Source organism: Passer domesticus, chromosome 11, assembly GCF_036417665.1.
Source record: "Passer domesticus isolate bPasDom1 chromosome 11, bPasDom1.hap1, whole genome shotgun sequence".
NCBI classification, from domain to species: domain Eukaryota; kingdom Metazoa; phylum Chordata; class Aves; order Passeriformes; family Passeridae; genus Passer; species Passer domesticus.
The window spans coordinates 18139318-18164141 of NC_087484.1; the positions used below are offsets into that span (position 1 = coordinate 18139318).

A 24824-nucleotide genomic window follows, 5' to 3' on the forward strand; every position below is an offset into this window, starting at 1 on the left:
TGCAGGAGGGAAGGAAGGAAAGAAGAAAACACATAAATTGTTCTACCTTTGGATAATTACTTTGAAAACACTGAAATCCCAAATCTGAAATAGCTCTCCTGATGCTCAGTTTGGTCTCTAGGAGGACAGTGAAGAGGCAACCACACTTCCCCCAGAAAATTCACTATATCACTGGGACTCTCAGCTAGCTGATCCCTAGGAAAGGTTGTTCTTGGCTGTGTTGCTGCCACAAGGCTACACATCATTGTGTTAAGCTCTTTAATACAATTTCTGGCAACAGGACTCAAGGAGATCAATAGTGCTGCTTCCTAGGCTCTAAACCTGCTTTTAGTGATTTACTGTATCATCAATGGCCAATAAACCAAAATGCTGACATGTCATCTCTTCCATGTGAAGTTTGTCTCTATGTTTTCCTTTCACCTTACTGAGGGAAAAGTTTTATGAATGGAAAACATGGATTGTGAGTAATTCAACCTGTCAATCTCAAAGCAGGCAAGGAACAAAAAGGACACTCATTCCATATGAAATATATGCCCCTTACTTTAAGGACTTCAAACACTAACAGGCATGGGTAGAACTCAATACCCCACTGCCCATCCCATCAGTCCCACCTTCTGACTGGGTGGTGATCATGGGCCATACTATTCTGTGGGTACAAGTATGAGAAATAAAGCCAAAAAATTAATACAAAAAATACATATACTACTTTGCCTTAGAATTTGCTCTCAATTTTGTATTTGTACCATAGCATAGAAATATGATTTTTTCAATATTAATTTTAAGAAGCACAAAACAGCACATAATGTAATTTGTTAAAAAATTAAAGTTTTCTATGTAGTCATATATTTCTGGACTTCTTTAACAGAATTCAGTTGAGAGAATGTAAAGCCTATGTGACATGAAAATACTTTCGGAACTTGAAGCTCCCTGCAGAATTTAACCTAATCAACTAACCAAGCAAGAATCTGACAAACAGGTTTGCTTTTAAAAAGCAATGATGGGAAGTGTGGAAAAAAAGGCCATTTTCTACCATTCCTGTTCTGCCTGCAGTGCTTTTCTGCAGAGAGGGGAGTGACAACCAAGTCTGATGACACTTTACATGACAGTGAAGACTTCAGAACCCCTGTATGACCTGTTCATTCTTTACAAGTATTGATCCAATAATAGGTGACTTTTAAATAGTGTCTCCACTTCTAATAAGGATGCACTTTGCTCTGATAAGGGGCAACTGTAAAGATTGTTTTGGTGCCTGTGGCAGCTGCCAGGTATTAACTATCTTTCAGCAGGTCTTATTTTGATTATTACAAAATCACTTTGGAAAAGGTTTATATATAACAAAAACAAGCAAAAAAAAAAAATTCCTGGCAGGAAAATAAGTATCCCTGCAGAAACATAAGTGGGTATAATGGCATCACTCCATGAACACAAGGTAGATGAGGTCTGCGTTTCTCATTTTTTTTCAAAAGGCTGGAGTTTTGCTTGGATAAATGACACAGGGAGAGAGGAGAAACAGAATATCACACTGAAAAGATAATAAAAGTAACCCCAATGTCCTGACTATATCTGCAGCTGCTGGAGGATTTCACTCAGAGAAGCTGAGATTATGTGTTGTACCTTGGACAAGCCTGCACCAGTTTGCTTTTTGTCTACTAAAAAAGATCTTTCATTCCTACAGCACATTTCTGCCTTTCCTTTCTGTCTTTGCAGGCTCTTCTGCAGAGACTGCAAGAAATAATGAATGCTTCCCCAGTTTTTCTGGAAATTGGGAAGTTACTTATCCCTACTTATAGAATAAGTTAAACACTTTCCCTTAAACAAAAACTAAGGATTGAATTTTTCCACAATGGTAAACTCTGGCTTTATTCTTCTCCCAGTGGAGAAGTTTATTTTCATTGTATTTACACAAGGCTCAGTATAAATAAATACCTTTAAAATCGAGCCCCCTGATTAGGATAGACATGAAAAGAAATGTGGGAAATGGAAGTAATCTACAGAAGCAATACATGTGAATCAATAATGCCAACCAGTATTTATGGATCTCATTATCTCAACATGTGCTTTTCAGGATCATTTTAAATTACTATTAAAAATAGCCATAGGTACATTTAAAATTAATATTTTAGAGTTCAAATGGTCTGCATTTGCCAGTGCAGATATGCATTTGTTACACAGCTCTATTAACTAAAGGAACAAAAGGTATTGCAGAATATAATAGCATTCTGCGGAAGAGATTCCTACAGGAAAATGATTCAATTATTCTAAATCAATTATTACAGGAACAGCTACATAGCTCTATATCAATCTCCTTCTGTGTTTTTAATTCTTTTGTCTTCTACCTGTGGATATTTAATTGGAATTAATGTAGAAAAATATATCCCACTAGGAACAAGATTCAAATAGTTTGGATCATTTATCTTGTTCTAACTTCTCTTTGTGAGACACATGAGGAACAAGTCAAAGCCATCACTTTGTGCAAGCAGCAGCAGTCAGCAACAAGTTTTAAACACAGCTCCAGGCTCCTCTGTGTGGGACAGCTGGATTGGCCACAGACATCATCACCCTCTGGAAGAAACCTGCACTAAGCACAGCAGCAGAGCTTTGTGTCCACCAAATTTGACAGCCATTATTTGATCAAGTCTTCAAAAAAAAAAAAAACAGCAAAGCCCTTTCCAAAAGGAAAGCAGACTGTTCAACCCTGTCAGCAAGAGAAGTAAGGGCATTTTTCTTTAGCAGAATAGATGCAGACCATATGATTAAGAGGCATAAGGGATACCTCAGACATTAGAGTATTTCTGCCTCTGAAGCCAGCTTTGCAGGTTCCTGTCAGACTCACCAGCCACAGGGACATAACATGTTAATACAAAGTCTGTACTGAGAGAAATGAGAGCCTACTGTATCTGATAAGCATCTGCTAACAGACCACAAGAAGAGCACAACAGTAAGCACTTCCTCTTTCTTTTATCAGAAGAGATTGCCTCCATGCCTCTCCCTGACCCTCCACTTCTCTGGAACCATCAAAGGAGTTATGAAATTAATTACAGAGACAGCTGCTTCTTGACTGAGAACATACCAAGGTCCTGCTCTTCCTACCAGCCACATATAGCATGTGGGATGGGGAAAAGGAAAAGAAGGGGGAAAAGCTTCATAGAGCAACAGCTCATCCACTTCCATTTCTCTAAAGAGACCAAATTTTATTCCTGTTGGTCCTTTTGTCAGTCTCAAGGGGTGAAAAAGAGGTCTTGATATATCTCTGGCAGGCCTCATGATGAAAAGGCTCTGTGAAATCCCTCTCAGATTTAGGGTGTTCCCAGAGGGCTGTGCAGCAGAAGTTACAAGTGTTTAAGAAAGGGAAAGAAATAGGGAAAGGAAGACAAGGAAAAGAAAGCACTAAGGAGATAAAGAAGCAGTTGAAACATAGACAATTGTTATTCATATGCATGCTATGCTCGAAAATCTCAATCACACTCTGATGTCCTGAGATAAGAACAAAAAAATAAAAGAAAAAAAAAGTCTTCGGTTGTATCATTAACATAACTAGTAACACTGCAAAAAATCTTGTGAGAAGGGAGAGAACTACACACCAATATGTCTCATTCAAGCTGTGTCAATGCAAAAAATATTAGATATGAGCAGCTGCCCCAAAAGAGTATTTCTAGTGGTCTCATTTGCCTTCTAAAGGGACAGCTGACCCTTCAAAACAAGCATTGCCAACGGAATCAACAAGGTTGCAATGAGACAGATTTTAGATAGAGATGATAAAAGGAGAGCCTGGCTCTCCTTCTGATATCAATAAAGCCTTGATATTTTCCAGCCTGTAGCCCCCAGTGCCCTGGTGAGCTTAACACTGAGCCATTGCCACATGTTTGTTGGCACTGATGGCTACATCCAGTACACACACTTTCAGCCTATTTATTTTAATTTATGCTACAACACTTATTCTCAGAAGAACAAACTTAACAACTTCATTCGCATCACACTAAAGCAAACTTCCGTGAATCAAAAAAATACCATGCTGGTGTTCATATTAATGAAGTTATGAAATATTTCATTAGCACATCCTGGAGTATGAATAATTTCTCACAGAATTTCATTTGGCAGCCTGCTCCTCTCATGTGGCCCATCAAGATAGTGCATTATCTTTTAGCTTCTAGAAAATGGGACTTGCGAAGAATGATTGAAATGCCAGAGTTGTTTATTCTAGAGGAGAGGGTGAAAGGGGTGTGTGACAATAACCTCCAAGTGTGCAAAGGGCTGGTGAACAGATGGGAATGTGCTGCTTCCCATGTATTTTGTGTATGAAAGCAAGGAAAAGGATTTGACATAAGGCAAAGATTTCTAAACACAAGGACAGAACAGCACATTGCTTCAGAAGTTTATGTAGTCTCCACCATGGCTAATCTTTAAAAGATCACTTAGATGATCTTTAAAGATTAGCCAACAACTGAAGCAGTGTACAGTTCAGTAGGAGTCTCATTGGTCTGCATTTCTTTCTAAGTTACCACCTTTTCATCAATATTCCTGTAGAATTCATACAAGTTTGTCAGATATGGCAAAAAGTAGCACTAGTTGATTTATATATAATGGATTACATAGCATGAAGAAGGTGGAAATACAAAAAGCAGAGAAATGCAGAAAAGGGATAGGGGGGAGAAGAGTTTGTATGCAAATTAAAATACCTCTAAGAAGACTTTCTTCTCTTCAGCACAAGAATAAGTGGAAAATCCAGCCAGTTTCAGCCCACATCTTTATTTGATCCTACCATCTTCTTTAATGTGAGTTATTGGAAAGAAATCCAAATTGGAGTGTAGAGGCTAACCAGGGATGTGTTCATGATCACACAACTAAACTGTACAAATAATTGAAATTGACACCACATATCTTCCCATTGGAAGCAGAAAAATTATCTTCATACTTTTTGGAGTCCATAACAAAGTCAAATACCAGAAGCCAGTAGGATCCAATGAGACAGACAGGACACAGCAGGATGATGCCTTTCTTCTCTCCTCTAGCTACAAATTGTAATGTGTAACCTCTAATTAATTATCATCTTTGTCTCCTCTGCATAAGGCAATGCCAAGAACTGCTTTTATTGATGTAAGTTTACTTCCTTCTTGATAAGCTCTCAGTCAAGAGGCAAAGCAACAATCTGAGTTTGACTTCCCCTCTTCACCCCAGACTAAATAGTAGTACTATAACTACAGCCATGTCCAAACCTCTGTTAAAATTAAATCTACCTCTGTGCCCAGTAAGGGCCTCCAGCAGGACAAAATAAATCTAGGTAACTATGAGTAATGAAATCATGCTGCAAGAAAATTGAAAATACCTGTCAGTCCACAAGATCAAGTGGTCTCTCTTTAGAACCAAATTCATATATAATATATAGCCACAAGGATTTTTTTGGCTCCTCTTCAAACCTACTTCAGCAGCAAAACAGACTATAGTATTTCTGCACCCACAAAAGCATTTTAAAGTCTTCTTTTAACCTTCAAAGCACAGTTCAGAGATGTGTCTGACCTAACTCATTACCTACAGCTTGGCAAGTTTGAGATGCCCCATGCACTGAGCCCAACAAACACTCAGAGCTGCTGTGGAACCCATCCATTCACCCTCCCTGCTCTCAGAAGCAGGACCCCCTTGTATGGGCAGGGGAGAATCCTGACCACATCCACACTGTTCTTGCTGATTGCTGGTTAACAGTCAGGAATATCTCAGCTGCACAGGGAAACTGCTACAAGTGAGAAGAAAAATACTGAGCATTCTAACATCACCCAACAGCTCCTCAATCAAATAAAATCTCTTCCACTGCTACAAAGGAGTTGATGTGAAATGGCTCAAATAACTCCTATAATTGCAAAGTTTATTCTAACTAAAAAATTCACTATAAAGCCACTCGTGACTTACAGGATATTTTATGCCATTTCATTCCAATAATTTTTACTATGGTGTCTATATAAATATATATGGAGAGAAAGTTCAGCTCATTTTTTTACATTTAAAATGTGCCTTACTAGTAAGTTTCCACCCCAAGACATGGATTGTTCTTTTTCCTGGAAAACATGAGGTTAATCCAGCTCTAGAACAGAACACAAAAGAGGAGAAAACAGAAGAGGAAAACAGCCCTCTGTGACATGCAACTACATGATGTGAATAAGTGAGATCTGGGTTACTTAAAACAGCACAGTACTGCCACTTTGACGCATTCACAAATCATGAGCCAGATCCCTAGGAATTCCAAACATGGCTTAAGAACCATGAATTTTACAAAATTAAAATAGTGTGGATTTCCTGTTATTTCCCAATGTGTACTTAAGCCATCACGATCACATTTCAAGCTACATTTCCCTTATGGCACTCTTGGCTAAAAAAAATATTTCTCCTTTATTTTACTTTCACACTGAAAGTGAAATGTTTCTGCACTCACTGTAAGGGCTGGCAGCATGGCACAGATGTGCTTGAGAAGTGGAGGTTGGGAGAAGACACCTCTGCTTAGGTCTGGGCCACGTGACTCACCTCTGCTGTTTGTGAAAAACCGAAAATAACAAATGAAACAAGACATGAGTGTTGAAGGAATAAATCCTTACAAGAATAATCAAGGTTTTTGCTCCTCTGACAGTCATTGTGTTCAAGCATAAGTTTTGGTTGTGTGAAATTACTGCAGTACTAGGGTAGAACTGGTGAAATAAATAACTATGCCAGAGATACCAGAGGTTTTCTAGAGTTTTACCAGGTGACTGGTACCAGCTATAAAACTCACTCTATCTTGTATCATAATACATTGCCTGGGAAAGATGTTACAAAACTCCCAGAGGAAACAGTGTGTGCATCTGCTCTGCTGACACCTCTTTGTTCCATGCACTCCCACACAAGTAGTTTAATGGCAAAGAAGAGGTTAAGAAACAGCATAACTAAACCCCCAAAATTATTTCCATGAAACTCAATTTTTCTTAGTTAGTAAGAAAATAAACTCTTAATCAAAATCAGCATGCCTGTGCTTTTAATTACATCCCCTAACTGTGAGAAGAGTAATTTAGCATCATGCAATACAATATTAGACTGACCTTCAGAATCAAAATTATATTAAAATGTTATCAATTTTAAAAGACTAATTAAGGAACATCAAGAAGGTGCTCCTTAGTGTGTAAATAAATCTTCTTGCCTCTCAAAGCAGGCCAGTGATACCCAAGGTGCACAGGCTTCATCCTCACTCACCTCTGAGTCTCTGCATTTGTCCCCTGGCCTTGCCTTGGCCCTGCCTGCTCCACTCCCACTGATGGGCCCCAGTCTGAGCTCAGCAGGTGCCTTTGCTCACCACTGCCAGCAGCTCTCAGCCTTTCCTCCTCTCTCCAGCAGCAGCTCTAGAGAAACCCACACAGGCAGCCCTTGCCCTCCCGTCCCAGAGCAGCAGCCACAGAATATCCACAGCAGATCACCTGTGAGCCAGCACACCCCACGTACTGCTGTCACTTTTGTCAATCCATGTCACAGCACAAAGCTGATGGGATTTGACAGCTGGTTCACAGCAGCTCTGTGGTCCCTTAGGGACAGGGAACTGTGCCACCCTTCCTGTTTCACTTAGGCCAGGGGACTTTGGGATATTCAGGGGTCCTGAGCATGGGACGGAGTGCCTTATTGCCACAAAGGAAGGCAGTGGTATTGTGGCTTTATTACAGGGGGAAACCCACTGCATAAGAGCTAAAGCCGAGAACCCACACATTTCATGTACCTAAACCCAAAACCTGTGCATTTCACGTACCTAAAGCTCTCCAGTGAGTCAAAGTTGCACAAGAACCAGCCTGAACCAGAATTGGGGCTGATACCTGCATTAGGAGCCCCAACCCACTTCTGAATCTGTTTTTAACATCTCCCAAATAATGATATCAGCTGTGTGGGACATCACTTACGCTTTGCTCAACATCTTGAAATCTCATTTCTCTAATGAAACTTCAAGAAATTACATATCTACTGAGATAGCGCCTTCTTCATCAGCAAAGTGCTGATTAGAATTTTTAATTTATTAAATACTTGCATTTGACTACCATACTTCCATCCAGCCTTCAGAGATGATTCTTGGTTAAATTAGACATATTCTATATTCTTTCAAAATACAAGCAGGTGTAATGTATTCCCACCTCAAAAGACACAAATGTAGTTTCTAAGTAATGGCTAGAACAGACAGGTAGCTAAAATATTTTGTGATAGAGAAAACGGTTGGATTTCTCCAGGGCAGTTCCATTCCCCTGAAGTCATTACCATATATGGGCATTCTTGTTACATTGAATACCTGGCGTTTTCATATTCTGTATGGACTTTATTTAACTAACAACTACAAAAATCAACTATATCACCACCCGCCTGGATAGGTCGTTTTGAATTCTGTCTTTCCTTTTCCCAGACCTGTTACAAAAGACTCTGAATGAGTGAGTTATCAACAGACATGATGAGATAGCACAGCTCACATAAAGTACCTCTTGAAGAGGTGATGGCATTTCTGCTGTGCCAGACCATACCAAATTAAACCCATCATCCCCTCAAAACTGTACCCCAAGGCACCTGGCAACTCCAGCAGTTGGGCCAGAACTGCACACAGCCAAGAGACACTGTTATGTGCATTAAATGTTTGTTGAGAGCAAGGTTCTCAACCTAGGATAATGAATTAGCTATCAAGGATGATCTGTCCAAACGCAAAAGATATGATGTCGGCCTGTAACAGCTTAGAGTTTAAAAACCAAACCTCATAGCAGCTATGAGAAGCAAAGGAGAAGCTAAATCCATGATGGCAACAAAGACCTCTGAAGACACATTTCTGATAACATCCTCATTCCCCTTAAGCTGCCAGAAGCCAGGTGTATTTGAGGAACACAGAAAAAGTTCCAAAGCCAGATCCACTTAGTCCAGAGAACAGTAACATAAAAACACTCAGTGAATAAATTCAGTCACCTGAAGAAATAAATATAAACAAGATATCATTATTACAATTTTGGCTTTTGCTCAAGAGATTTATTTCCACTTTAAGTAGAATTGAGCAAAATCCCTTCCTTTCATCAGTTATTTCAGTCCATTTGCACAAGACATTCTAAAGCAGGCAGATATAATCACACAAGTAAAATGTGAGTAGTCCATGTCAAGGAAAATACAATTCTCCCATCTACTTACTGGAAGTTAGGATCACACACTGATGGACTGATTTTGTACTCAGGCAAAAGCAACTGCTTTAACCTATGTACATTGCTCCACAAACCAAGGAAGTCAGACATTTTCCCATTTCTCATCATTTTTTTTTTCCTCTCTCTCTTTAGGGAAGACTTCAGGTGTTCATTGTCCTCTTCCTTGACTTTCCATTTGTTTAATTCCTCTAATTCCTTCACTTAGATTATGGTAACTGTACTGCGTTGAGAGCCCAAGGACAAGAGTCATACAAGACCATTCCCCTTGTATGGACTTGATGGTTGCACACCTGAATCCTCTCCAGCTACTGAATTGTTCAAAGGATTTGTGACAGCAGGTATGGTTCTGTGTCTGCCTAGAACCATTAGGAAAAAACCCAATATATTATTTACAAACGAAGCATCCATGTTTTCCTTCAGAATTATAAGGATTCTTCTAATGGAAGTGCTGAGGTTGACTAAACGAGCACAGTTTATCAAATGGCAGTGTCACAAACATGAAAGCTCTCCAGGAACTATATTTAGGCTCAACAAGCATCAGACTGCGATTAGCAGAAGTTGCCAAACCCCGTCACAGTGGAAACATTGATTGTACCCCATTCCAGATGTTATTCATGTTTCTGCTGCCAGTCAAGCCAAAGCTGTTCTCTGCAGAGGCTCAATCAGCTGACATGATATGGCTGCAGATGTTCCAAAACATCTGTTGTTTTTTTAAAAAGTAACTTTGTGAAAACTACAGATGTTTTTCACCTTACTATTAAACAGCTCTTGGCTGTAGAGTCCACTGTGTGTCCTTGTGGCCAGTCACCAGTTATGGGAAATTAACCCAAAAAATAACTACAGGGTTTGCAGCAAGTAAAACAGATTTCAGATAGTCACAAATCTACTCATCAGCCTATACCATTCTTAGATATAATAGCAAAAGCAATGGCCAAGGAAACAGAAAATACATTTGCTGAATCTTTGGAACTCCCAAATCACAGAAAAGGAGAGCCAAGGTAGCTTTCTTTACTGCATGATTAAGTGATTGAAATCTGTGCTCAGATTTCAGTGCTCCTCCCTAAAAAAAAAAAAACCTTGTAGCTTTCATCTGGCAGGGCTGAAATTCCTAATTTGGACTCAACATGCAAGATTGACCTGGTTAGCATGGTCTCCAAAGCTTTTGGTTTGCCCCAAACGCTTCAGGAGCAGACTTTCCAACCAGGATCTGCAGTCTGACAGAAACTCTGTTCAGACTGTCCTGCCTTCCCCATATCACTAGATGGGGAGGAAATCATGGAACAACCCACATGTGGAAAAGATTACTTGGATTATAAAAAAAAAAAAGAGAGGGAGAGAACACAGCAGAGTTGCATCTTTGGCTGGTAGAAATTAATGTAATTCCATTAACTGGGTATTTTACCCTCCAGGAGATCTATAACTGTAAAAACTTTCACCAAATAATACCTCACCACAGACAGTGACGTTGCTCACAGACGCCTGTAACTGGCTTTTAATAAGAAGGCAGTAAAAGGCAGAAGAGCTGGCAACACTAAGGAACTGAATCTGAAGGAGATGGACTGTTTTTTTCTTTAAACAATGAAAAACATTGAGCTCTAACTTCAAAAAAATATTTTTATTGATAAAAGTTGGAAGATGGGATGTAGGCTGAATTTCATCCCTATCCTAGCACTATGTGGGATAGTGGTATTTGCCTAGGTGCTTTCAGGTGGGTGATTTAAGAATCCAGCTTAGGCACCCACTGTGCACTCAAGAGAGAAAGCCAGGTGCTGTTGGAAACTGAGTCAGAACAGCTAAATCTCTGAAAGGATAGGGGTTCTGGAGACTTCCTTGGCTTTGTCCAGCATTCTGAGAGCACAAATTCCATCTGTAAGGAGCAAACAACATCCATTCTCTACCTCTTATTCAGAGGCCCCTGAAGGAAGAAAACCAACTGACTGGCTGTGCCAAGCACCCTGTCACTTGTGAGCACTCTAAGGAGCCTTGCAAGGGGTACTGATACTGGGATATTGAAAAGTAACTCACTGCAATTAGCAAAGGCTTAAGTACCTCTACCTATCTCTACTGCAGCTTTTGCCAAGCCTCATCTCTATGATATTTGCCTATCGTTTCAAGATGTGCTTTGATATCAATAGCAGAGAGATAAAACACAAAATGTTATCACTAATCACTATTAATTATTTCTTCTAGGCAGTAATTTGAGAAAAGCTGCTAACATGCAATTATTACATGCAGTTTTTAGACTTTAATACAGAATTATAGCTCAGCCTTGGAGTTTAATTTATGAATGATAACAGGATCCAGGAAGGAAGAACTTAGAGCACAAGTGATTGTCCAGAACAGATGGAAGAAAAGGTATCAAGATAGCCTCTCAGACAGAACAGACAGGCAGATTTTCTCACCACTTTGGCAGAGCACAATGGAAGAATAGATGCATAAAATGAATTTGAGTTTCTTTGTAAGGTTAAAAGTACAAGAATTCACAAACACTGAATTTTAACTTTGATGGTAAAACAGGGTTTAATTGAAAGTCCCCCAATAATTAAGACTGTTGGCCATCCATTTATAACCCATTTTAGGCTTAGTACACTCTTCCCACTCCTTTTGGTCACGTTGGTCAGGCAGTACATGTTTGAACACGGGAAATATTTTCCTCTCAATGAAGCCATGAAAACACAGCAGAATTCATGTTGGACATCAGCCAGAGAAATTACCAGGATGAGGTACTAGTGATTTGTGAAATGAAGACAAGAGGCATCTTATTTCCCTCCAAGACTATTGCATATCAGTCCAAAAACTTCAAGAATTAGGGCTTAGCAGTAGAGCAATCCAAATGAAACACATGATGCATCTGGCTTTGTGATTTCAGTTCTTGGCCAGAAGCTTTTTTTTTTTTTGCAAAATCAGCCATTTCTTGATAATTAAAAACCTTCAGCCAGTTATTGGGGCTGGACATTCCTACAGGACTTCTTCTAAACCTCACAAAATACAATCAACACATTTTTTCTACCAGAACCCACTGTAGGTCTGTCTTCCAAAAGGAACTTACAGTTACTAGAGCTTAAGTTTGTCAGCAGCTGCATATTAAAAAATGCCTGTGTCAGAAACAGAAAGTTTTCCATTTCTTATTCCCATCTGCACTGAAAGTAGAGGCTGTGCCAGTGGACCAAAAGTCAGTGACTGGATGTGGTCTCCTCAGTCTTTATGGCTAGACCAGGGGAATACACAAGCTGTTCTTGTTCTTGACAAGTTCCATGATAAAAGAAGGATTTAGCTTGTATATATTAAGCATTTTATTTGTAGATGGAGGTGACAGGTAATAAGCTGGCCTCTCTTTCCAGTACTTTTCTGATTTAAGCTTTTTGTGTGAAGGAACATGTGTTGTACAAATTATATGTTTGTCCACATCAGGTAGAAAGATATGCTGTGAACCAAAATGAGTTCTCAAAAAATAAAGAAGCATTTCCTAGGAACCTGCAGGTTACATAGTCCTGTCTATGCCTCTCTTTTTTCCCACTCCTCTTTTTTACTTCCTTTCTTTTCTAGCTCACTCCCCCTCTTTTTTACCCCATCCTGCTTGCCTTTGTGTTGGCATGAACAGGTTTAAGAAGGAAGAGCTCACTTACATCCCTACAGCAAACCAGCCATAATCAGATACTGTTGCAATAGCAACAGAAATCCTCAGAAGCCAGAAGTGGTCCAGCTCAGCCCCCCAGAGCACTCACCACAGGCAGAGTGACTGAGGGTCTGTGCCAGCTGCAGCACCTGGGCAGGCAGAGCTGGGCTGGAAGGAGCCCACACGTTCCCATGAGAAGAAAAGGTGACCAAAAGGGTTGCCATGCTCACTCTGGTGACACCAATCCCTCCCAGTCTTGCACCTTTCCTACCCACATCCTCAGCTTGCTCCCAAAGGTACTTCTGCCAAAACACTCCTGAGTACATACACTCTGTACCTCTTTCTGTCACAAATCTGGGCTTTAAAAATGAAACGGATTCAATCCTACTTCAAGAATTAAAACCTTTCCAGGGGGTTCTCTCCTTTTTGTTTGACTTTATACTATCATGCACACTTCTGAGTTGTCTACAACATAAGGGGAAATTAATGCTAGACTGCCAAGTTCTCTTGTTTTTAACAAAAAATGTGTATTGCTTAAAGCAGCAGAGAGTTGGGGGACAAGGGTGGGAGCAAAGCCTGACATACCTACTCTGAAAAATCCTTCACCTCCTTTTACTTACTTGCCAGATCTGAACTGTTGGGGCTTTGTGGTTGCTATTGTATTTGATGACTTCCCTAACATGGAAAGCACTCAAAGGAATGCAACTCTGGGCTGTTTCAGGTGTTATTTACGCCACCAGCTATTTGAAGGAAATCAGAGGAGCGTGAGGCCCTGAACTCAGGTCTTTCAAGCTAAGAAATTTTCAGTTCTCTCTTAACTAACAGTAACCTCAAAGGACTTAGAATTCTTATTGTTCAAGTCAGTGGGAGTTATAACACTGAATTTTTTGCAAACACACCAAGGTCCTAGGAAGTACTTAATTAACATCTCACCAGGAAATCTGAAAATTTCCTCTCATGAATTTTAGCAGAAGTTTCTTGAATGATTCTCAGATTTCATGTCTGCATATCCAATCTTTGGCAAGACTAGATCTTCACTGCCATTGCTTCTCTTTTTTTGGCCAGACATTTGTCTTTGTAAGCCTGGGAGAACTGCATTTAGGAGTAAATATTGTGAGACTAGCAAATTCTCTGAAGAGAAAGCTTCATTGAATAATTAGAAACAGCATTTTGTACTGTAGCTTTGTTTTCATAAATTAAGGATTAGGGTTTGGAAACCTGAATCAGAAGTGTTTCAACTTGGATTGTCCCACCTCTCTTTCAGTCCCAGGCAATATTTTTACTTGGTTTGTGTTTTCTTTGAGTAAAACACTGGCCTCACTGAACTCAGTGGGAACACTACCATTTATTTCAGCAAGGCCAGCACTTCTTTTCCAGTCTCTTGGAAGCTTCTGTACAGTACGTGCAAGCTTGCCTCAAACAACAATTATCTGTACTTCTCTCTGTAAATCATTGTGACTTCCCAGCAGTATTGAAACTGCAAATGTTTCTGCTTTGTATCTCTCTTAAGCTGTATTAATTAATTACCAACTGATAGAGGGTTGCAGGAAACTCTCCTAAACTTCTGATGAAATAGAAGATATGCCTTTAAACAAACCTTCCAACAGCCACGACAACTTGAAAAAAGCCTTTTTTCCATACAACATGAAAAATTGAGAAGATTCCTTCCTACCCATGGTCAACTACCGTCTCTCACAGCAGCAAAGGTTTTTGAAAGGGACTCCTGGGTCAGAGGCTCCAAGGTCACAGAGCACAAGCAGCCACACCAGAGACTTTGGGAGGGAGGCTGCACACACACAAACCCATGGAACAAGCCTCCACTTCCAGGCAACTAAAAGCCGGTTTTGCAGATCAATAAAATAGATTGATCAGAAAATAGAACAGTTTGAAACTGAAATGGATTAAAGCTGTGAATATGGCTGCTTCAGCACAGCTAACTAAGCACAAAGTTGATGCTGTTACAATCTACCACAAAGGTGACTCACAGTGGAAAATAATTGCTCCATCCAAGTGTCCAAAGCATCAGGATGGTGTCACATCTCACTTACTTAGATAGCAGGAAAAAAAAAGCCCACAATCACTGTTGTTGAGTTCCGGTATCTACTGTGCCATCATCCAAAAACACTTATCAGAAGACATCCTTCAATTCAGTCACTCCAAAACCAGGGTAAGCACTGAGCTTCCAATTTTGTTTGTCTCATCCTCAACCATAGTGACCATCTATTCTCACTTCCAAATTATAGTCTTTTTGTAGCAAGCAATTTCTCCTCACTGAAAAGGGGAATACACAGCCCCTTATTTTTACAAGCAATTACCTTATTCAATGGCATTTTCATAGGGCTCAGTGCAATTAAATTTACAGTTCATGGTGATCTTGGAACTGTCAGGTTCAATATAGTTCCTGCTTTTTGACTAGGTACACAAGATGCAAGGGGATGTTAAAACTTCGCAAAACTTCTCCTCTCCAAGGTAGAGTTTACTGAATCCAAGGACAATAGCAGGTGTAGAAAACACAATTTGTGTTTTACATCTAACTCCATGCAGAGACTTTGAAACTTGGGTAAAATGATCCTATTCTATGGCAAGACTGGTGGGAATTTTGCCTCAAAGATTTACTCACCTGAATGTTCTGTTGAGCAAACAGACTGGCAAGGAAGTGATGGTGAGAGAACAAATTTCTTTTACATGATGAAGCTTACAATATGTACTTAGATCATTCATTCCCTACTCAAGAAAAACATATTTGGATACCTTCACAGGAAAAAATGCTTCTCCCCCTTCAGGCTCACTACTATAAAGTGCTCACTTGCTTCAGGGGTTCAAGTTTGCATGTCCTTCTTGAACTTTCTAAAAGAGCTAGGTACTAACTTCCTCATAGGAGCAACAGGCAAGAACCTAATCACTACTTTAATCTCTTTGAAGTCAACATAAATCAGAAATGGAGCTGGTGAACCAAAAGAGTACAGTAATTATTTTGCAACATTTCTTGCCATAAAGTCCTGCAAAAAATTGATTTCCTTACCTAATACACTTGACATTCTCTAGAGTTATTCCTTCTTCTAAATAATTTTTTTAAATATTTGAGGGAATTTGTCCCTCTCAAACATAGAACAATACAACCAATCTTGGAAATCTTAAAGCGACAGGTTCCCCACATAACTATGTGGGGTTGCTTTTGAACAGCAGTCAACAGCAGGAGTTAAAAGTAGCATAAGGAAATCGTGCTGTCACTGCAAGAAACATCTGAAATAGTCCATAAAGTTGCAGGTCCTCTTTTCTGGCAGAGGAACAATATTCTCTATGTGAAGAAAGTTCCTGATCTTTCTACCAAAAGCAAGACCAGTGAATTGGACACTATCAAGTTCAGATCCATCAATGACAAAAAATGTTAAACCCAAGTTACAATTTAGGCATAAAAACTTGCAGAGATAAATGGGATTCAAACAGAACTACAGGTGCAAGAAATTTCCCTTGATATTTTATTTCTACTCCAAAGAAGCAGCTTTCATAAAGCATCCACTTGTCCTGTACCACAGGCACTTCTATCACCCAGGCAAAGGCTGCAAAAGATAACGAGATCTCTCTCCCCCATGCACACATTTTCTCAGTTTCTAGTTCTTAAGTCTACACTATATTGTGAAGAAAAAAGGTGAGATGCTCACAAGCTCAAATTCTGAAGTACAGTCTTTGAAATATTCTAGGAGAAATAATTTTAGTGTTCATATACTCCAAAGTCCTCATTTCCAAATATCATTTAAATCCCAAGCACCAGTGGTGGCTGTGGGAGAAGTTCTTCAGTATTGGAAAGCAGTTATTTTTTCTGAAAAGTCATGGAAAATGACACATCCATATGATACATACATGTGTGATGTGAATACATGCTTTTTCACAGGTTGGAAGCAGCATACTGAAGTGACACAGAATAAAATATTCCCTAGCACCGACTGTGAATATCACATAACAGCTTTTCAAAATCTGTCTGGACAAAACTCTGGAGAATTAACTGCACAAAACAATCCTGCTTTGGCACATGTGTTCAAATGAGCCTTCATAGTCCCTTTCCATCTGTAATTTCTAGGATTTTGCAACTGTTTAGGGATTCTAGATTCATACATTCCTTGGCCAAACGGGCTGCAACAATTTCCCACCCTTAAATCAACTGCAGACCACAGACCCCTCTGGGAAAAAGTACAGGGGAATTAGTGTACCTGAGAACTAACCCTATAAGAGAATAAGGTGCACAGTCCAGTCTTCAGACACCTCCCATATCCCTCCAGTGATGCCAGCACAGGAACATGGGTGTGACAGCAAGGTTTGGGTTCAGCATGTCAGTCAGTGCTTCAACACAAGTGTTTTGACTTTCCAAGAACAAAAGCATTTTTCAAAGAAGGGAAGTGGTGTTTCTGTAATATAAACTCAGACACAGTTATTGTGCTGCACTGATACATTAATTGACCATTATTAATGAAATACTTATCTAACATAACTGAAGGATCCCATTTGTTTTATGACAACTTTTATGCCAATAAAAGCTGTGCTTTCAGAGGTGCAAAGGAAATTAAAACATTCAACAGAAGTCATTATAGAATTATGATCATCCTTAAGGTTAACTCTTTCCTGGGCAGACTTCTGCCCATCTGACAAAAGGGGCATTAGAAAGGAAAATTCAGCACCTTTATGCAGAAGGTTTTCCCCAGCCCTAATGCCAAAGGGGGATAGTTTGACATTCCTTACAGGTTACAGGGGATTGTTACATTCCCTGTGTGTCCCATTCTCTCTCCCAAACGATCTCCTCACAACAGGTCCCACATTAACACATGCTGTATGTTGGGGACAAAGAGCACTTCTGTGGGGTCCACAGTTGCAGCAGGCTGTCCCCAAATCCCCTCCCTGGGGCTCTGTACCTAACTCCACTCACGTTAATATTACTTCATGAGCAGAAACTTCACCCCCAAGTACTTCACTAAATCTCCTCAGGGCTTCATTACTTTAGGGTCCAGAGCATATGTCTCAATTATAGTGGAGCAAGCAAGCACCAACCATAACAACTTTCAAGTAACTTCTCTTCACAGCTGCTTGCACAATGGCCTCTGGAACCAGGGTAAGCAAAGCCTATACCAGGTTTTAGAGGGCCTTTGAACTAGGAAGCAGAAGAACTATCAGTTTCATTAATCACCAGCAGTAAGTCTGGCTCATTTTGACTTGAATACATTTCATGCATTCCCTCTTCGTTCCAACTACATAATAAAGAAATGTAAGACTATAGAGTCTGATAGAGTAAATCAGTCCAAAACACAGTAGATACTCACAGTACAGAAGAAGGGAAAACATGCATTGAAATATCCTCTAACACTCACAGAAAATTGTGCATAAGGACTCTCCAGTCTGAGGCATTTCCTTGGCATTTGGTTTTTCCTTCATGAATTATGCGAATCTCCTTTTTAAACCAGATAAATTTTTTCATAGTCACTTAATCTTTCAGTAGGGAAGGTCACAGTTTAACATCACATTATGGGAATAACTCACACTATTTGCTTTGAACTTCTCACTTCAGTTATATAAGGTCCTGTTAGTATCAGCTACTCAATTTAAGTCACAGCACAGAAACTGATCTATTCAGGCATACTGAAGTTATAGAAAAGTGACTTCTGTTCCTTAGTTAAAGGAGAAAAACCAAAACAAAACCATACATACAAATTGGGTGCCTACACAAAATCAAGCAGGCAGGAGGCACTTGCGATATGGAAAATCACAGTATGGAAATAAAATTAAATTATAATCACACAGTACAGTACATGTCCTTAGCACACGGGTGTAGGCAGTAAAACACTAGAGCGTAAAGGGTGCAGACAAGTTATTTCCATTCCCTACTACATTTTGATGCCATAAAATAAAATTAAAGGTACTTTGCCATTGCTATAAATACCAAGGAGAGAAACAAACAATAAGATTAGTATAATAATCATCTTCAGAACTAATGTATCACTTAAACACAGCTGTAATATTCTGTATGCCAAACATTAAAAAGGAACAGAATTTGAATCAAACTTAAATCCATCAAGATGACAAAAAAAACTGTCTCAAGAGAGCCCACATTTTGTTGCTTAGAATGGTGACATAAAGGTGTCCTAAACATTCATCCATCAAATCTTAGCATTTTTTCCTGGAACTTAAATAAAAAAGCCTGAGACAGTGAAAAAAATTAGAACACAACCAGAGAAACATGTAAATGCAGGATCTCTTAGCTAGCCCACCATGCAATGCAGCCCACCTCATAAATTTTAGCTTAATAATACTTTTGTATATGATGATATGGGTTATTGGTCATGGGATATTAACACAATGATCCCTGCAAATGGGAATTTTACGATCTCTTAAAATGCACTTGTCACTTCACTTGGTCCAATTCAGTGTTCCTTGCTGTTATGGATAATTATGGGTGCTGACTTATATTAGGCAAAATTACAATTTATGTGAGCAGGGATTTTGATCAAAATGAGCCCTGTTCTGTTGTTCTGTTTTATTTCCTATAAATTGGTACCAGAATTATTTAAAAGGAAAATTAGTCCAAACAACAAACAAACCCAAAATCTAAACACCTGTTGCCATTCCTGGTCCCAAAGACTTCACATCAGCAGCAATGTTTTCAGTCACTGTCAATGAGTTCTGGGTTCAGCCCTGCACCTGCTCACAGACACACATAAAAGAGCCAATCTCCTGAAATCTGAGGTCACTGCTTACATACAATATCTACTGGTATGAAGTCATTACACAAAGTGTAAAGTCATTGCCATGAACTTGCAGTAGTCTGCACCAGCTTGAGTTTGAGCCTAGGTGTTCTAATACTTCCTGTTCAGTGTGGAAAACTCTGCTTGAGCCCAATTTCTGCTTGAGCCTGTTCAGTGTGGAAAACTCTGCCTGGCTTTGGAGTTGAGAGCACATGTCCCCCACCATCCCACCCCCTTTGTAACCCAAGCACCCTTTGTTGGAGGTAACACATGCAGTGCATGTGGCTCAAGCTGCTGGCCAGCAGGCGGATGAATGTATTTACTTACACTCCCTCAAAAGTTATCTTCTAGAATCTGTTTTTTATGTGGCTTGGTAGTCTTCCAAGTGCAAAGGATTAAATCACCAGGAAGTGCTATCTTCCCATTTTCAATTCCCTTTTAAAATGTGTTTTTTTGTGATGCCATCGGATATCAGTAGTGATGCTTGGCAACATTACATATTGCTGTTTAATTGCCTTAAAAACTATTTCCCTGGTAGCATCATTAATAATACTAAGTCTAAATTGGATTAAGCACTACACTGCTATAAAGTTAATTCACTGTGATACTAATGAAATGTCATGTGAGGCTTCCTGTAAATCCAGCTAAACAGTCACTGCCAAGGGTCATTAAATCAATGGCACATTCAGCTATTCTGCTTAGAAAGTATTGTTTTAATTGCTAGCAGGTGATTTTCATTAATGTAAGCATCTTCCATTTTACTGACTTTTTAGGTCTGATGGCAATAGAGCTTTTGTAATTCAATAATGACAATACTTTTCTATTTCTAGGAAAGGAACGGAGCTCACTTGACAAAGTAGTTGAACAGGAATGACAAAATTTCAATCAAAATATTCCACTACATATTTCTATAATACCCAAGTAAAAGATCTGCTTTGCTGTTCAAGCAGGTCAGGAGGTTTTGGGATGAATATCATCTGAAGCAATGTGAAATGTTACAGATCTGCCACTCCCACAGGAGATTTCCCATTGGACAGCCAAGTTTGAAAACTCTAAGCATCAGCTTACTCAGGTAGAAAACAGCAATAACACTTCCCTGCCTTTGTGAAATATTTCTAATTCACTGGGGGAAGGAGTGCAACTGACACTGGAAGTGCTGGACTCAAACGCTGCTAAAAATGTTCGCTAAGTGGTTAAAAGTATGCCATGATCTTGACCTCCATATCACATTGTTTTAAGTTTATTTATTCATATTCTGAGAGGGGACTGTCTTGAAATTTAGTTTTGTCCATGATTCCCATTGGGTTTTTGCTGCTTTCTTATTTTTCCAAAATTAAATGCATGTGAAAAACAGCCTTTCCAGAGTATCCTTTGGCTCTGAGCTTTGTTCATAGCAACAACTCCGAATCTGAAGGTATTGGCTCCAAACTTAAACAGATTCTCAGATTGCAAACAATTGGGGCAGGGGTGAGAAGGAAAACAGCTTACTTAAACAGAGAGAAAAGGTAAACAGGAATGTGTTAGAGAGCATTTTGGCCAGACACTGTAGCCTATGTGCACAACTCTGTAGACAAACAAAAAACATTCTGTGAATTTAGAAACATGCTTGCAAACACTCTGTGTACGTGCCTGATAGCAGAACCATACTGCCCTTGGGCAGCTAGCATGAGTAAGTTTGCCAACTGCATCCAAGGGAAAAGGATGTGAAAGAACATGGTCTGAAGATGCTAGAAGAGGATGTGAAGATGTTCTGCTGATATTGCTGACAAGCTAAGCTACATGACCAAGATATGTTTAAGAAATGCTCTTTGTTTTATGCACAGTGCTTTGTTAACCAAAACTTTCCTGTGTTGCTTGAACCCTGGATAACCATACAAATGTACCCTGAACATAACAATAAATAAGCATTGATCATACTTCTATGAAGATTTGATCTTTGACTCCAGAGGCTCCTCTCTTTTTCCCCATACCCCTACTCTCTCTTTCATGAGGAATACCCAGAGAAACTCAAGACACACACACCTACACACCAGCTGTTACACTTTTCAGATAGATAAGAGATTATTCAAGCCAATTTACTACGCACAGGATAAGTGGGGAATGATAGGTTTAAACACAAAGGTGAAGTGGTTTCACTCATCTCTGAGACTGCTGGACATCACACAACTCCCACTACTAAAGCTAATTGTCAGCAGCTTCTAATTAACTTAATAGCAGGCACAGGATGATGCAGTTAAAGGGCTTCTTGACAGAGTCACCTTGCATCTATCCTGAGAAGATTGTGCACACCTGTAAATCAGGATTAGTTGGTCCAGAAGATGGTGAGACTCTGGTAGCCTTCAGTTCCAGCAGACTCTTTTGAATGTCCAGGAATGGAACATTTCCCAGAATCTCAGCATTGCTTACTCCTGTGCTAGTTACAACTTCTGGACCTGCTCTCTCCTCTCTGCACAGTAGTCTGGGCAAGGCAAGACAGCATTTGGAATATAACCATACTCTGCTCTGCAGAATCTGCATGAACTTGGGCAGGTCTGAGGTTTAATACCTCTTTCCTACCAGCCAAAGTTTGATGTGGTACAAGGAAAATCCTTGCCCATTTACTGCCTACAAAAATCTGAGTTCTGATATGTGTTCAGCCACATACACCTTGAGATCAAAGGGAGACAATAAATAATGGAGTGTAGAATTGAAGAATGTACTTATCACTGTCGCAGCATATGTGGCAGTTGAGAGAGCCATGACACACAGAGCATCACCACACAATTTCAGAAAGCTACAACCCAGACAGAGAAACACCTTACCACTTCAGAAAGCTTCAGGGGTCTGTCCATACACAGTAACACCACATCACTTCAGAAGGATCCAAGTATTGGCTCTTGTTGTTCTTTAGCCCAGCCTTTTGTCCCCTCATGCTGATGCCCTGCCCCTGTGTGCCCTCTGCTCCCTTTGGAGGTTGGTCAGTGCCCTGGGCACTCCCTGGCTCATTGCTGTCAGTGCTGCTCACCTGCTGCTCACAGCTGTGCCCACTGGGGATGAGGCTCCCACAGCTCCACTCCCAATTACCACAAACTCTGTGCCTACACATCACCACTTACTTATTTTGATCCTTGTATTCTATATTTTTTGTTCTACATTAAATACAAAGGATATAATTCAGTCTGAGTATCTTATGAGGATTGGTTGGAAGAAAGCAGAATTTCACTCCAGTGATACTACAAAATCCACATCTCTAACAGGGAGGCCAACAGGGCAGAAGTCTTACTACCACTACATTTCAGCTGTAAATGCTCCTTTCTTCTTAACAGCTCTTCTGTATAATAATTTTCATCCAACTTAAGTCAAAAATAGAGCCTCATTTCAAAGAAACTCAATTCAGGGTCATTTTCAGTAATGACATCACTTTAAATCTTTCTAATCTGACACACAAAACCATTGCTAAATATCTCCCTTTTGTCTCCAAGATATTCTTCAGCAGTACTTACTCTACCTGGCAACATTTTTTCTCTTCTCTGTGACCCTGTCTGCCCAAAGTACAGGTAATGCAAACAAGCTGTAAATCAGAAAGATTTACCAGTCAGATTTCATTGTACCTCTTTGGTTTGTAGCCAGATTTCCCAGTGGGAGGTCAGAGCCATTGGGCAATTCTTAGGAGCAGGTAAAACATCCTTGAACCACCTGTGGAGGATTTACAATCAAGAACCAATATCTTCACCAGTGAAAATCTAACTATTCTATTAAGCAACAGGACACAAGACCTTGCTTCCTATCCTCACATCCACTTGTCAACTTTCAGGGGTATTTTAATTTAACACAATACTTGATTTTTAATATTTTTGGGATTCCCCTACAAAGGTGCAGATTAGCCCAAAACACCATAGTCTGAAATCCTCTCATACTTTTTTTTTGATAATAAAAGTCCTTCTGCTTAAACATCTGCCCTCTGATTTTATAAATCAACAGACAGAGGTCACAGGTTTCCTACAGCTGAAGTCCAGTTTGTGTCAAGTACAGCAAAAGTATCTCAGGGACTGCTGTGGCTGTTTTAACAATTACTGCAAGCTCTCTGCTGGCCTGTGGATGTTTAGCTTGTCTCCTGAGCAGTCAGCATTGCCTCTTGTTATAAAGAGGGCAAACTGAATAACAAGGAAGTCAAGGACACTGTAAAGGAGACTGAAAACAAGTTTCTTGGCACTAATTTTGACACCAATACTCCTGGAAGCAGAGGGCGGCTGTAGTGTAAATGTAACATCTTTGCCTTAGCTTTCACTTTATGAAGCTGTTAGGCGTAGCTCATGCTTACAAAAGACTATGCACAAGCTGATTCTCTTTATTGATTCGTATACACATATATATATATGCTTGCTCTCACTAGAAAAGTTAATTCATAAGATTCTAAGCACTCAATTTCAGCACAGTGCTTTAATCTAAAAGCGCAGATGAGCTGAGTTTCCTTCGGATAAAACCTATACAATGGCAGTGATGCTCCTATTCTCTCACTCTTTTCACAATGTACATTTAGACCAGACTTAAAAAGCAGTTAGAGCACTCAGAATAAACACAACTATTTGTGTCCTGTGTTGCCTTTTCTTAATTTCCTTGGAGTAGTTATTCTTTTATCATGAATGGCTTATCAAGTATCAACTCCATGTCTCTCCAGAAAATTAAAGGCTGTAAATCATATAATAAACTACTCCACTGTCATCATAAACTACAAGGAGCCAGTTGTTCAGGATGTCATCCAGCCTCTGACCAGAGGCAAGATGAAAGCTGAACTCTGACCTGAAGGAGTGATTGAGAATATACTGTTTGTCACTGTCTAAAGAAAACGTGAAACGCCTCCACTGGCATCCAGACTTTCTAAATTTAGTTCCATGCTGAAGTCCTGAGATTAGTGAACCCTTTCAAAGAGGAGATGATAGTGCTTTGTGTTTTATCCAAGGACAAAGCTTAATCATGTTCCTCCCTGGGGACCTTACAGCACATTTATAAAATAATAAAATTCTGGCTGTGTAAATTTGGACAGGAGAGAGTCATTTAGATTTTTTGTTCATATAAATGGGATCAGCAACCTAAGTGTGTCAGTTCAGGAATTCAGCCTGCTAAAACACTCCACAATATCTGGCAGTTTACCTTCAGATAATTATGGTGCTCTCTGTATGTGTCTTCAAACACTGACCTTCCATACATTTCACACATTTCTTATGACGCAGGAGGAGCTGAAGTTATGAAAAAAATGTTTGAGTCAGAACTGAAAGCTTGGTGCTGCTGCAAATGACTGGCAATACCTGTCAGCCCATGCTGGGCTTTGACATAATT

The 24824-nt window shown here is 39.7% G+C and overlaps 1 long non-coding RNA gene across 1 annotated transcript in view; it reads right to left on the minus strand.

Moving 5' to 3' along the window:
- The window catches only part of LOC135278999 (uncharacterized), a 238335-nt gene that overhangs the window by 187644 nt on the left and 25867 nt on the right, over nucleotides 1-24824 (minus strand). Inside the window, exons 7-8 of the long non-coding RNA XR_010346368.1 lie at nucleotides 24639-24724; nucleotides 23099-23183 (exon numbers count right to left, since the gene is read on the minus strand). This is a non-coding gene — a long non-coding RNA (uncharacterized LOC135278999). The remainder of the gene's footprint in view (nucleotides 1-23098; nucleotides 23184-24638; nucleotides 24725-24824) is intronic.